Raw genomic sequence first — 10,996 nt, 5'->3', positions numbered from 1 at the left:
CTCAGCTCTGAGAAGCCTCTTGTTGATGTAATAGACTGGCTTCTGAGACCGGTCTTCTTCTCGGACTAATACGACACTAGCTGCATCTTCTGTGACAGCTAGGTAAAGGAAAAGAGGCTCTCCTGTTGTTGGTTTGGACAATACGGGTGGCTCGGCTAAATGTGCTCTCAGGTCGAGGAAGGCATGCTCGCACTCCTTGGTCCATTCGAACTTCTTATTCCCCCGGAGCAAGTTGTAGAATGGCAGACACTTCCTGTCAGGCCTTGAACGTCCTTTCGCGACCGAGGTGAGGGCAGCTCGAGCAACGACCTGATCTTATCGGGGTTTGCCTCGATTCCTCTGGTATTGACAATGAAACCCAAGAATTTCCTTGATGCGACTCCGAAAGTGCACTTCTGCGGGTTAAGCCTCATGTTGTATTCTCTCAGTATCTTAAAGCATTCCTCCAGGTCGGAAACGTGGTTATCGACAGTTTTTGACTTGACCAGCATGTCGTCAACGTACATTTCCATGTGTCTTCCCAATCTGGTTGGCAAACATCCTGTTTACCAACCTTTGGTATGTAGCTCCGGCGTTCTTCAGCCCGAATGGCATGACCTTGTAACAATAAACGTTAGTTGGGGTCATGAAGCTAGTGTGCTCCTAGTCTGCTGGATTCATGGCGATCTGATTATAGCCCGAATATGCATCCATAAAGGACATGAGCTCGTGCCCCACTGTGGCGTCTACTAATTGGTCGATCCTTGGCAAGGGGAAACAATCTTTGGGGCAAGCTTTGTTCAGATCGGAGAAGTCGATGCAGGTCCACCATTTCCTGTTGAGCTTCGGGACCAACACAGGATTGGCGACCCAGACTGGGAACTTAGCTTCTTGGATAAAGCTGCACTTTAAGAGCCGGGTTACTTCCTCTTCTAGTGCTTCAGCTCGGGTTGTTCCTAGGCGCCTCTGTTTCTGGGATTTTGCAGGCACGCTTTTATCCAAATGGAGGGTGTGCATGATGATGCTCGGACTGATCCCCACCATGCCTCATGAGACCATGTGAACATGTCCAGGTTCTCCTGCAGGAACTTAATCAGCTTCGCCTTCCTTTCGTCACATAGATTTTTCCCGAGCTTTACCATCCGTGAGGGATTCTGTGGATCGATATTTACCTCCTCGAGCTCTTCGATAGCTTGGAGCTCAGATTTATCCTCGCCTATTCTGGGGTCAATATCATCCCCTAAGATGATATTTTCCCCTTCAGCATTATGAGGTTTTTCAATCTCAGGACTGGGCATGAGTTCCTGAGATTCCTCATTTCCACCTTGGACGGTCATCGTTAACTGCCCGGGTTTTAATTTTCCCTTCATAGAAATGTTGTAGCATTCCCTGGGAGTAAGTTGATCACCACAGACTGTGCATATCCCCGTGGAAGAGGGGAATTTTAGCGCGAGGTGGCGGATGGAGGTAACGACTTCAAATGCTATTAGTGTAGGTCGACCCAAAATGGCATTGTACGCGGCGGGACAATCGATGACCACAAACTCGAGGAGTTTCGAGACTGTCCGAGGTCCCTCTCCAAAGGTGATCACCAGCTCGATCGTTCCTATTGCCACCGATCCTTCTCCAGAGAATCCGTAAAGCATCATGGAGGTGGCTTACAGCTCGGTGACAGACAAACCCATCTTTTCTAGCGTGGACCAGAACAGTAGGTTTACCGAGCTCCCATTATCGACCAACACTGTCCTAACCCTCTGATTAGCGAGCTACACGGCTACGACTAGAGGGTCATTATGAGGGAACTGGATGTGGCTGGCATCTTCTTCAGTAAATATGATTGGTTGCCTCTCCAATCGTTGCTGCTTCAGTAGATGCTGCTCAGGGACGAACTCCACTCCATTGTGAGCCTTAAGTTTGTTGACATATATTTTTTGGGCACCTGTGCTCGTGCCAGCCAGATGGGGACCTCCAGAGATCGTGGAAATCTCTCCTCCTATCACGGGAGGAGGGACGTCCCGATCTACCCGAGATCTGGGCTGACTTATCGGGACTTCCGGAGCTGGATGACCGGCGGGAACTCTATTCCACGCATACTGAGCCAAGGGTCCGACTCTGACGAGAGTCTCAATCTCATCCTTTAGGTGCCTACAATCATCGATATTGTGGCGCTGACTTATCGGGACTTCCGGAGCTGGATGACCGGCGGGAACTCTATTCCACGCATACTGAGCCAAGGGTCCGACTCTGATGAGAGTCTCAATCTCATCCTTTAGGTGTCTACAATCATCGGTATTGTGGCCAATGTCATTGTGGAACCGAAAAAACTTGGAAGGGTCTCGCTTACCCTTCTGGTGCTTTAACGGTTCCGGCTTCTTCCAGGGGAGGCGAGCAGAATTTGCTTGGAAGATGTTCTCTCTAGAGTGGGTGAGCTCGGTATAAGTCGCGTAGACCGGCTTGAATTTTTCTACGGACTTGTTCTTCTTTGGGCCGTGCTGATTGCCCTCACTGCTCCCCTTTCTCTTGCCTCCACCAAACTGGTTATTCTGTGTAACGGTTTGGGTCGCTGTCACGACCTCCGTTCCCACTCCAGCGGGCTGTTCAGGGGCCTGGATGGTTCCCACGGCTGATGCTCACGCCTCCTCCAGGTTTATTCATCCCTGGGCCCTATTTAGGAATTCATTTACGGTGATGACTCCCTTCCTTTGTATCTCTTCCCAGAGTCCTCCTCCGATGAGGATCCCAGTCCTCAAAGCCATGAGCTTGGAGCTGTCATCTGCGTCTCTGGCCTAAGCAGCGACGTTCATGAATCTGCTCAGGTAAGCCTTCAGAGGCTCATCAGGTTGCTACCTGACGTGTTCCAGGGTATCGGCCTTGACGCGGGCAGCCTGGGAAGCTCGGAATGCTCTCTTGAAGTCAGCAGAGAAAGTTTTCCACGAGTTGATTGAATGCTTCTTACTCTGTTTGAACCATTGTCTGCCCGGCCCAGTCAAGGTGGAGGGAAATATTAAACACCTCAGCTCGGGGCCAATGTTGTAGGCCATCATCAAGGTATTAAACATACCCAGATGATCTGACGGATCCCCGTCTCTGTTGAATTTGGACAAGTGCGCCATACGGAAACCAGGTGGATATGCCGTTGCTGCTATGCTGGGACGGAAACCAACGCTTGAGTTCGTCCCCTGAATCATATTCATCTTTTTCTTTTTCTGATAGGAGCTTCCTCATCAGCTCCTCCATCTGAGCCAGACGCTCAAGGGTTTTGTCCTGACTTCCTTGGTTGTTCCAGGGCTGTTCAACAACTCCGGATCCATTGTGCGCGTTTGGTGGGTTATTGTCCCTCCTATCTTGAGATAGGTTATAAGGGACATTCCCGTTGTCACGTACTTCAGAAAGGTCTTTCCTTTGGCGAACGCAGCTGCCGTTTCCAATTGGGTCTTCTCTTCGAGAGTTTAGGCGATCTCGGAGGTCGTCTCTAGGGGCAGCCTGAGGACTTTGCGCTGATCTCAAGCGCTGGCGCAGGTCTCCACTGGATAGATCACTTTGACGGCTTCCAGTCCAATAGCTTCCATTTGAGAAGCTCGGGGCCCGCCGCTGAGGATGAGGATCTGGGACTTCTCTAGGGGCCCAGCTACAATGGGAAGGTCCGACAGAAGGAGGATTTCTCCTGCTGCTCCCATGAGCCAGAATGTCTCGGACTGGCCGGGGAGGAGACAGGTATCTTATTTGTGAAGGAGGATGCCTAACCAGGGATGCGATCCTAGTCCCGTCAGGGCGGATCAAGTTAGGTCGTGGCCGCTCCGCTCTACCATCCTCCGCATCCTGTGCTCGGCGGTCTGAGCAGGGCGCAGGATGGCTCGCCGGGGCGGGCTGTCGCTGTGAGCCCTCCCCGGATATCCTTCACAAGCTCCCTTGAGCCCTACTGGGCGTGCTCGAGGGTGGAAGTGAGCTGGGAGTTGAGATCCGGACCGATCAGCTGTACTGTTGCTCGGTCCTAGGTAGTTCCTCAAAAGTGGTTTCCCGGTGGTGCGATGTGGGAGTGGAATTTGATGTTGGGGGTCTGACCAACCGACCGGGCCTGGACCGATTACCCCGGCGGGACTTATGAGTTTCGCCTTGCCTCTTTCCGACGTTAGCGTCGGTTGTAAGAAGGGGTAGTCGGGCCAAAACCTCTTGAATCTGCTGGTTAGCTTTCGCCAGATGACTTCTCAGCTGTGCATTTTCCATTTCCACCGCTGTGTAAAAATCTGGGTTCGGATTGGGCGGCCGGGGAGCCGAACTTCTAGTGTCATCTTGGCCTACTGGTTGCTTGCCCGGCCGCTGCTGAACCTCAGGGTTCTGATCATCGGACATGATGGCATGATGGGCCTCCTACCAATCATGTTGGTCCGCCTCATTACCATGTCTTGAGTGAGTGACTACCATGGTTGGGTATTTGCAATAGCACCAATCTAACAGGCTCCCAATGAAAACACCAAACTGTTGACGCGGTTATTCAGCAAAAGATAATTAATAGAATAAAGAGCGGGATTAGTGCTAAATAATGAACCGTAATAGATGAATGATCTCAAAATAAAATGATAACACGAATAATTTTTTTAGGTGGTTCAAAGGTTAAAATCCTTCTAGTCCACCAGCCAATATTATTGATATCTTTTTGATATTCTTTACAGGGTATTTCTTTGCAGATTAGAATCCAACCCCTTGCAACTCCCAGGGTCTCCATATTTATAGGGAGAGGGCACCTGGGGGTTGGCAAGGGAGGTCATCTCGTGACCTTCTTACCCATCATGTCACTTCTGTGACATTCATGATTAATTCCTAAAACCTGACAACGAAGTATGGTCTAATCAATAGGTAAGGGGGATAATGGGCCGCACGGCCCAACCCAGTCGTGGGTGCCTGAACACGCACGTTTATGCTGCGTGTCTGAGAATCCAGGGATGGATCAGACACGTGATGTCTGATATATGCACGTTTACATTGCGTGGTTGACTTTATAAGGGGTCAGAGGTGCAAACTCAAGCTCGTACCTCGAGCTTGATGTAATCTCATTAAGTTGTTGGTTACCTTGAGCTAAAGAGGTAGGACCTGGTAACAGCAGCTCATGGCACGTGGCATCCACGTGGCTGATATAATTATGCCCTTTCTCAGCTTGCTAATAGCCCGTGGATATTTAGAGCGTATATCATGCTATGCCTCCCAACTCTTGTTCAATTTTTGTTAATATTATCTATTTTGTCCTATTTTATTTCTCTTATCATGTTATCGTATAATTGTGAAAAAAATACTTGAAAAAAACCTAAATCTTGTCCTTTCACCATAAGAAATCTTTGCTTAAAGGAAATTTGAACTAAATTCCCAATTCGACTCTACTAATTAAGCTCGGGAAGTTGTTAGTAGTGTGCGAGTGAGTGGAATCAAACTGGGGACATGTAAACCATAAAAATTATATTGTTGTGAAATCTCTAAATATTCTAATTATGCTCTGTGGTTGTGGTTTTAACTGATCTTCCACATCAGAAAATTGTTTGCTTGAGATTATCTTTGTTGCCTTGTTTGTGAAAATTGTATGCACCATTGGGAACGTAACTCTAAAAATCGTTTGGTAAAAAGACATTTATCTTTGTTTGAAATTGAAAATGTTAGTAAAAATTTGAGCATCATGGAACCAATTGCTAATATTAATGGAAATCCTATTGATGAAAATGTTGTGCTTGAAAAAACATTGCTTGAATATTTTGCACCTATTTCATCTAATGCTCCTTCATGTATTGTTTTTCGTACCACTTCTACTACCTATTTTGAGCTTAAACCATCCATCATTCAATTGTTGCCATATTTTTATGGGTTAGATAGAGAGGATCCTTACATGTATGTCAAAGATTTCTTAGAAATTTGCTCAACATTCAGGTTTCAAAAAGTTTCTGATGAGTCAGTCAAACTAAGATTATTCCCTTTTTCATTAAAAGAAAAATCAAAAGCTTGGTTAAATTCCCTTCCCACGGGGTCTATAACTGCATGGGATCAACTTTATAATAAATTCTTGTTGAAATTTTTTCCTATGTCTAAAACTGATAGTCTAAGGAGAGAAAGCTCCAAGGTTTTTCAAAAAGATAATGAAGAGTTTTATGAATGTTGGGAAATATTTAAAGGTTTATTATTAAAAAGTCCTCATCATGGTTTTGAGAAATGGAGACTTGTAAAATATTTTTATGATGGTTTGACTCCCTCTAATCGTCAAATGATTCAATCTATGCATACTAGATTTTTTTTACAATTTCAAGGGCAAGAGGCTTGGGACGCCATTGAAGACTTGTCTGTCACTTCAGAACAATGAAATTATTTTGATTCTAGGTCTAGGTAAGCTAATTCACCAAAAAGAGGAGGAAGGTATGAAGTAAAAGATGAATTAACTTAAGAACATCCTTAGACAAATTAGCGAGAAAAGTAGATGCTTTAGCCATAAGCCAAACAATACATTCTCCAATGCAACTAAGAAAATATGTTTATTCTATATGTTCTAGTCCTTGCCATAATACCCAACCATGTCCTTCCTACCAAGAGGCCTTTTCTGAGGAGGCCAATGCTCTTCGTGCTTATGGGAAACCAAATGATAGCCCATTTTCATCCCTCTTATAATCCAAATTGGAAAAACCATCCAAACTTTTCATGGAGACAAAACCAACCTCCAGTGAATCAAGGACACCAATACAACATGCAAAACCAAACTCATGCCCCACAAAATCAACCATGTCCTCAACAAAGGAAACCTTCCTTAGAAGATACTTTACAACAATTTATGCAATCAACTCAACAAATCCTACAAAACTAGTCTCAATCAATTACCAAACTTGAGACACAAGTAGGACAACTCGCTACTGCTTTAGCTGATAGAGAAAATGGAACATTCTCTAGTCAACCTATCCCAAATCCAAAATCTCAATATGAGGTAGGAAAGTCTAGTCATAATGAAGAAGCCAAATCAATTTCAACTCTTAGGTCCAGAAAGAACATTGTCAAACCCGATTACATACTCGAGGTTGAAAAAGAAAAAGAAAAGAGTCAACCTTCTAGTTCTAATGTTAATGACTCTTCAAAGGAGGATACTCCAATCCATCCTTTTATTCCCAAAGCCCCATTCCCACAAAGATTACTTCCAATTAAAAAAGGTGGCCAATATAATGACATCTTAGAAGTTTCTAAGCAAGTTAGTATCAATATCCCTTTCTTAGATGCCATTAAACAAATTCCCGCCTACTCTAAATTTTTAAAGGATCGTTGTACTAGAAAAAGAAACACTAATGTTCCTAAAAAGGCATTTTTAACTAAACAAGCTAGTTCCATTATTCAATATAATACTCTTGTTAAATATAAAGATCTTGGGTGTCCCACAATTTCATGCATTATTGGTGATCATTTTGTTAACAAGGCTTTACTTGATTTGGGTGCTAGTGTGAATTTATTGCCTTACTTTGTTTAGGGGTATTTGCGGCATAAATACAATATATACCACATATTTTTTTTTCACCAGATTAAATACCGAATGTTACGTTTTTGTTACATCCGTCACTACCAAGTCCGTTAAGTGCTGACATGGTTGTTGTGATGACAAGTGTCTCACTACCATTTGACCACTTCATAATATATATTTTTTAAAATTATTAATTTATTTTAAAAATAAATGTAAAAAAATAAAAATACTAATCCATTAAAAAAATAAAAAAAATATTCTTTCTCTTTTTCTTTTTTCTTTTTCTCTCTCCTCGTCTGTTTTTCTTTTTCTCTTTTCTCTCTCATTCAATTCTTCCCCCTGACTTCTTCTTCTTCTTCTTCTTCTTCTTTTCTTTGTGGTCTCTGCAGATCACCCAAACCCAAAAGCTTAAACCCCAAAAATTTCCTCTCTCTTTAATCGTGACAACCCCGACCCCTTCTCTTTGATTTTCACTTCACCTCAGGCATCTCAACCTCCTGCATCTGCATCTATGGCAGATCCATGACGTCGGGGCTGGGTTTTAGGGAAGACCATGATGGGGCTGAGTTTCAGGGACTACAATGGTTGGGCTTCAAGGACGAAAATGGCGAGGCGAGGCTAGGCTTCAAGGACGACAACAGTGGGACTGGGCTAGGGTTCAAGGAGGACAACAAGTAGATGATTGTTGCTGAAATTGCTTGTTGGTTATTTGCTTCAGATCTGGGGTCCATGGCCAGGGAAAGTGGCTCGTCTCCTTCAGGCGCATTAAAATAAGTCTGCAAAGTTAAAGAGACAAAGTTTTAAGTATTTTGATGGACCTTCAGAACAGCGTAAAAAAAATGAATTTTTTTTTCTTGTTGCATACCTTATGCCATGTCAATGGTTATGGCTTTGCTGAGCTAATGATCCACGCATCCATTCAACAGTGAAAAAATTGTTTGGAGAGACAAGATCCATGGATTCTCCTTTCAGACCAGTCTGTATAAATCAAAAGCCACGAGGGAAATATTTCATTGAATAATTCATAACAATTTGATGTCAAAGTAAATCAAGTAACCTGATAGGTCCACTTTTTCGAGGATAAGTCCCACTTTCCTTGGTTGAGTCCATGCAATGCAACTGGACCGAGGATTCCAATGCTCCATGTTTCATAGTGTCCTCCCAAAAAGAAAGAAAAGAAGAAGTTGGGGGGGGGGGGGGGGGAGGGAGAATTGAATGAGAGATAAAAGAGAAAAAGAAAAAGAGAAGAGGAGAGAGAAAAAGAAAAAGAAAAAGAAAAAGAGAAGAGGAGAGAGAAAAAGAAAAAGAATATATATTTTTTTATTTTTTTAATGGATTAGTACTTTTATTTTTTACAATTATTTTTAAATTAAATTAATAATTTTTTTTAAAAAAATATTCTGAAGTGGTCGAATGGTAGTGAGACACGTGTCATCACAACAACCATGTCAGCACTTAACAGACTTGGTAGTGACCGATGTAACAAAAACGTAACATTCGGTATTTAATCAGTCAAAAAAAAAGATGTGGTATATAAGTCTATAAAACTGAAAACATGTGGTATTTATGCCACAAATACCCCTTTTGTTTATAAAAAACTTGGTCTTGGTGAAATAAAACCTACTTCTATAACTCTTCAATTAGCCGATCATTTTGTGAAAATCCTAGGGGCATTATAGAAGATGTTTTGATAAAAGTTGATAAATTTTACTTTCCTGTTGACTTCATTGTTCTTGATACTCAACCTGTGGAAAATGTGCATGCTCAAATTCCTATCATTTTAGGTAGACCATTCTTAGCTACGTCTAATGCAATCATTAACTGTCGTAATGGCGTTTTAAAATTATCTTTTGGAAATATGACTGTTGAATTGAATGTATATAATGTTGCTAAGTCTGTTAAGTGTGAGGAATTGCATGAAGTTAACATGATTGAGAATATTTTTGAAGATGATGGAAATGACTTGCTTGACTTTTGTGAAAAATATTTTTGTATGAGCTTACATGTTTGATGATTCTATAAATGATGTAAATTCTTTGTTAGAGTCTATGCCCTTAAATGATACAATAACTTAACCTTTTTCACCCCTAGGGCATATTCAATCAATTTTTGAGTCTACAAAGTTAGACATGAAACCTTTGCTAGAAAATTTAAAAAACGCTTTTCTAGGAGAGTTTGAGCGTTGTCAAAATTTAGGAAGTGTGACTAAAAGAAACGTGATGCCTTTGAATCCTATTCTCATCATTGACATATTTGATGTTTGGGGCATTGATTTTATGGGACCATTTCCTAACTCTTTTGGTAATCTGTATATTCTTGTTGGAGTTGATTATGTGTCTAAATGGGTTGAAGCTATTGCATGCCACACTAATGACCACAAATTTGTGCTTCGGTTTTTGAAAGAAAATATATTTTCCTGTTTTGGTTCACCACGCGCTATCATTAGTGATAACGGTACACACTTTTGTAATAAGCCATTTGAACATTTGATGAAACAATATGGCATTACACATAAAGTCTCAACACCATATCACCCACAAACTAGTGGTCAAGTTGAAATGTCTAATAGGGAAGTTAAGGACATTTTAGAGAAAACGAATAATCCAACTAGGAAAGATTTGTCCTTAAGACTCACTGTTGCATTATGGGCGTATCGTACTGCGTACAAAACACTCATTGGCATGCCACCGTCCAGGAAAATTACGTTCTAGGTGGATCGGTCCCTATATTGTTTGATTCGTTTTTCCACATGGGGCTATCGAAATTGAAAATCCTAACAATTGTGATATGTTTAAAGTTAATGGACAAAAATTAAAACTATTTTTAGAATTAAATACGATGAAGTGGATGAAATACTCCTTGAGGATCCTATTTACAAAGATATTTGATTGCTTGCGATTACTCTTGTTAACTTGTGTTCTATTTGTTTTAATGTCTATTTGTTTTTATGTGTGAATTAATTTGTGTTACTTGTATCGGTTACTCTCTTGACGATGCACCACATCAAGGTACAACCATTCTAAACTCTAATCTCTTGTAAATTTTAATTTATATTTATATTTTGACACATTGAGGATGATGTTTAAATTAAGTTTGGGGCTCGTGAGTTTATATGGTTATTATTCTTAGGGGAGTATGAGTTTTATTGCGTTTTGGAAAAAAAAAAATTATTGTGTTTAGTATTGAATTTTTTTTAATGTGTTTCGTATTGTTTTGTTTAAAAAAAATTGAAAAAAAAAACTTTGGTAATATCTTTTCATTCCAATGATAAGAACCTTGATAGAGTGTGATTATAATTCTCTTAACAATATGAATATTTCTTAAGTTTTGTTTCTAATTATTGGGTCAATTTTTCTTAAATTATATATACATATATATATATATTTCATAATAAGACACTTCTAATTTCTTATACGTTTATATGAAAGAATAACTGCTCTTAAAAATATATTTTTGAAAGCAAGATTGACTATTTGATTAAAAACATAAGCTTAATCTATATTCATAAGTTTTTTAGAACTATTATCATTGTGCAATTTTTGAGGA

General features: G+C 41.3%; 1 non-coding gene across 1 annotated transcript; it reads right to left on the bottom strand.

Moving 5' to 3' along the window:
- Positions 1 to 6,055: 6,055 nt before the first annotated feature.
- On the bottom strand, positions 6,056 to 6,162 carry LOC133833231 (small nucleolar RNA R71). Its single transcript, XR_009892625.1, has one exon. It is a non-coding gene; the product is annotated as a small nucleolar RNA R71 (small nucleolar RNA).
- Positions 6,163 to 10,996: the final 4,834 nt, after the last annotated feature.

This window comes from Humulus lupulus, chromosome 4, assembly GCF_963169125.1.
Source record: "Humulus lupulus chromosome 4, drHumLupu1.1, whole genome shotgun sequence".
NCBI lineage: Eukaryota > Viridiplantae > Streptophyta > Magnoliopsida > Rosales > Cannabaceae > Humulus > Humulus lupulus.
Note: the sequence above shows the minus strand (reverse complement) of the source record. Positions and strands in the feature narration are given on the sequence as shown.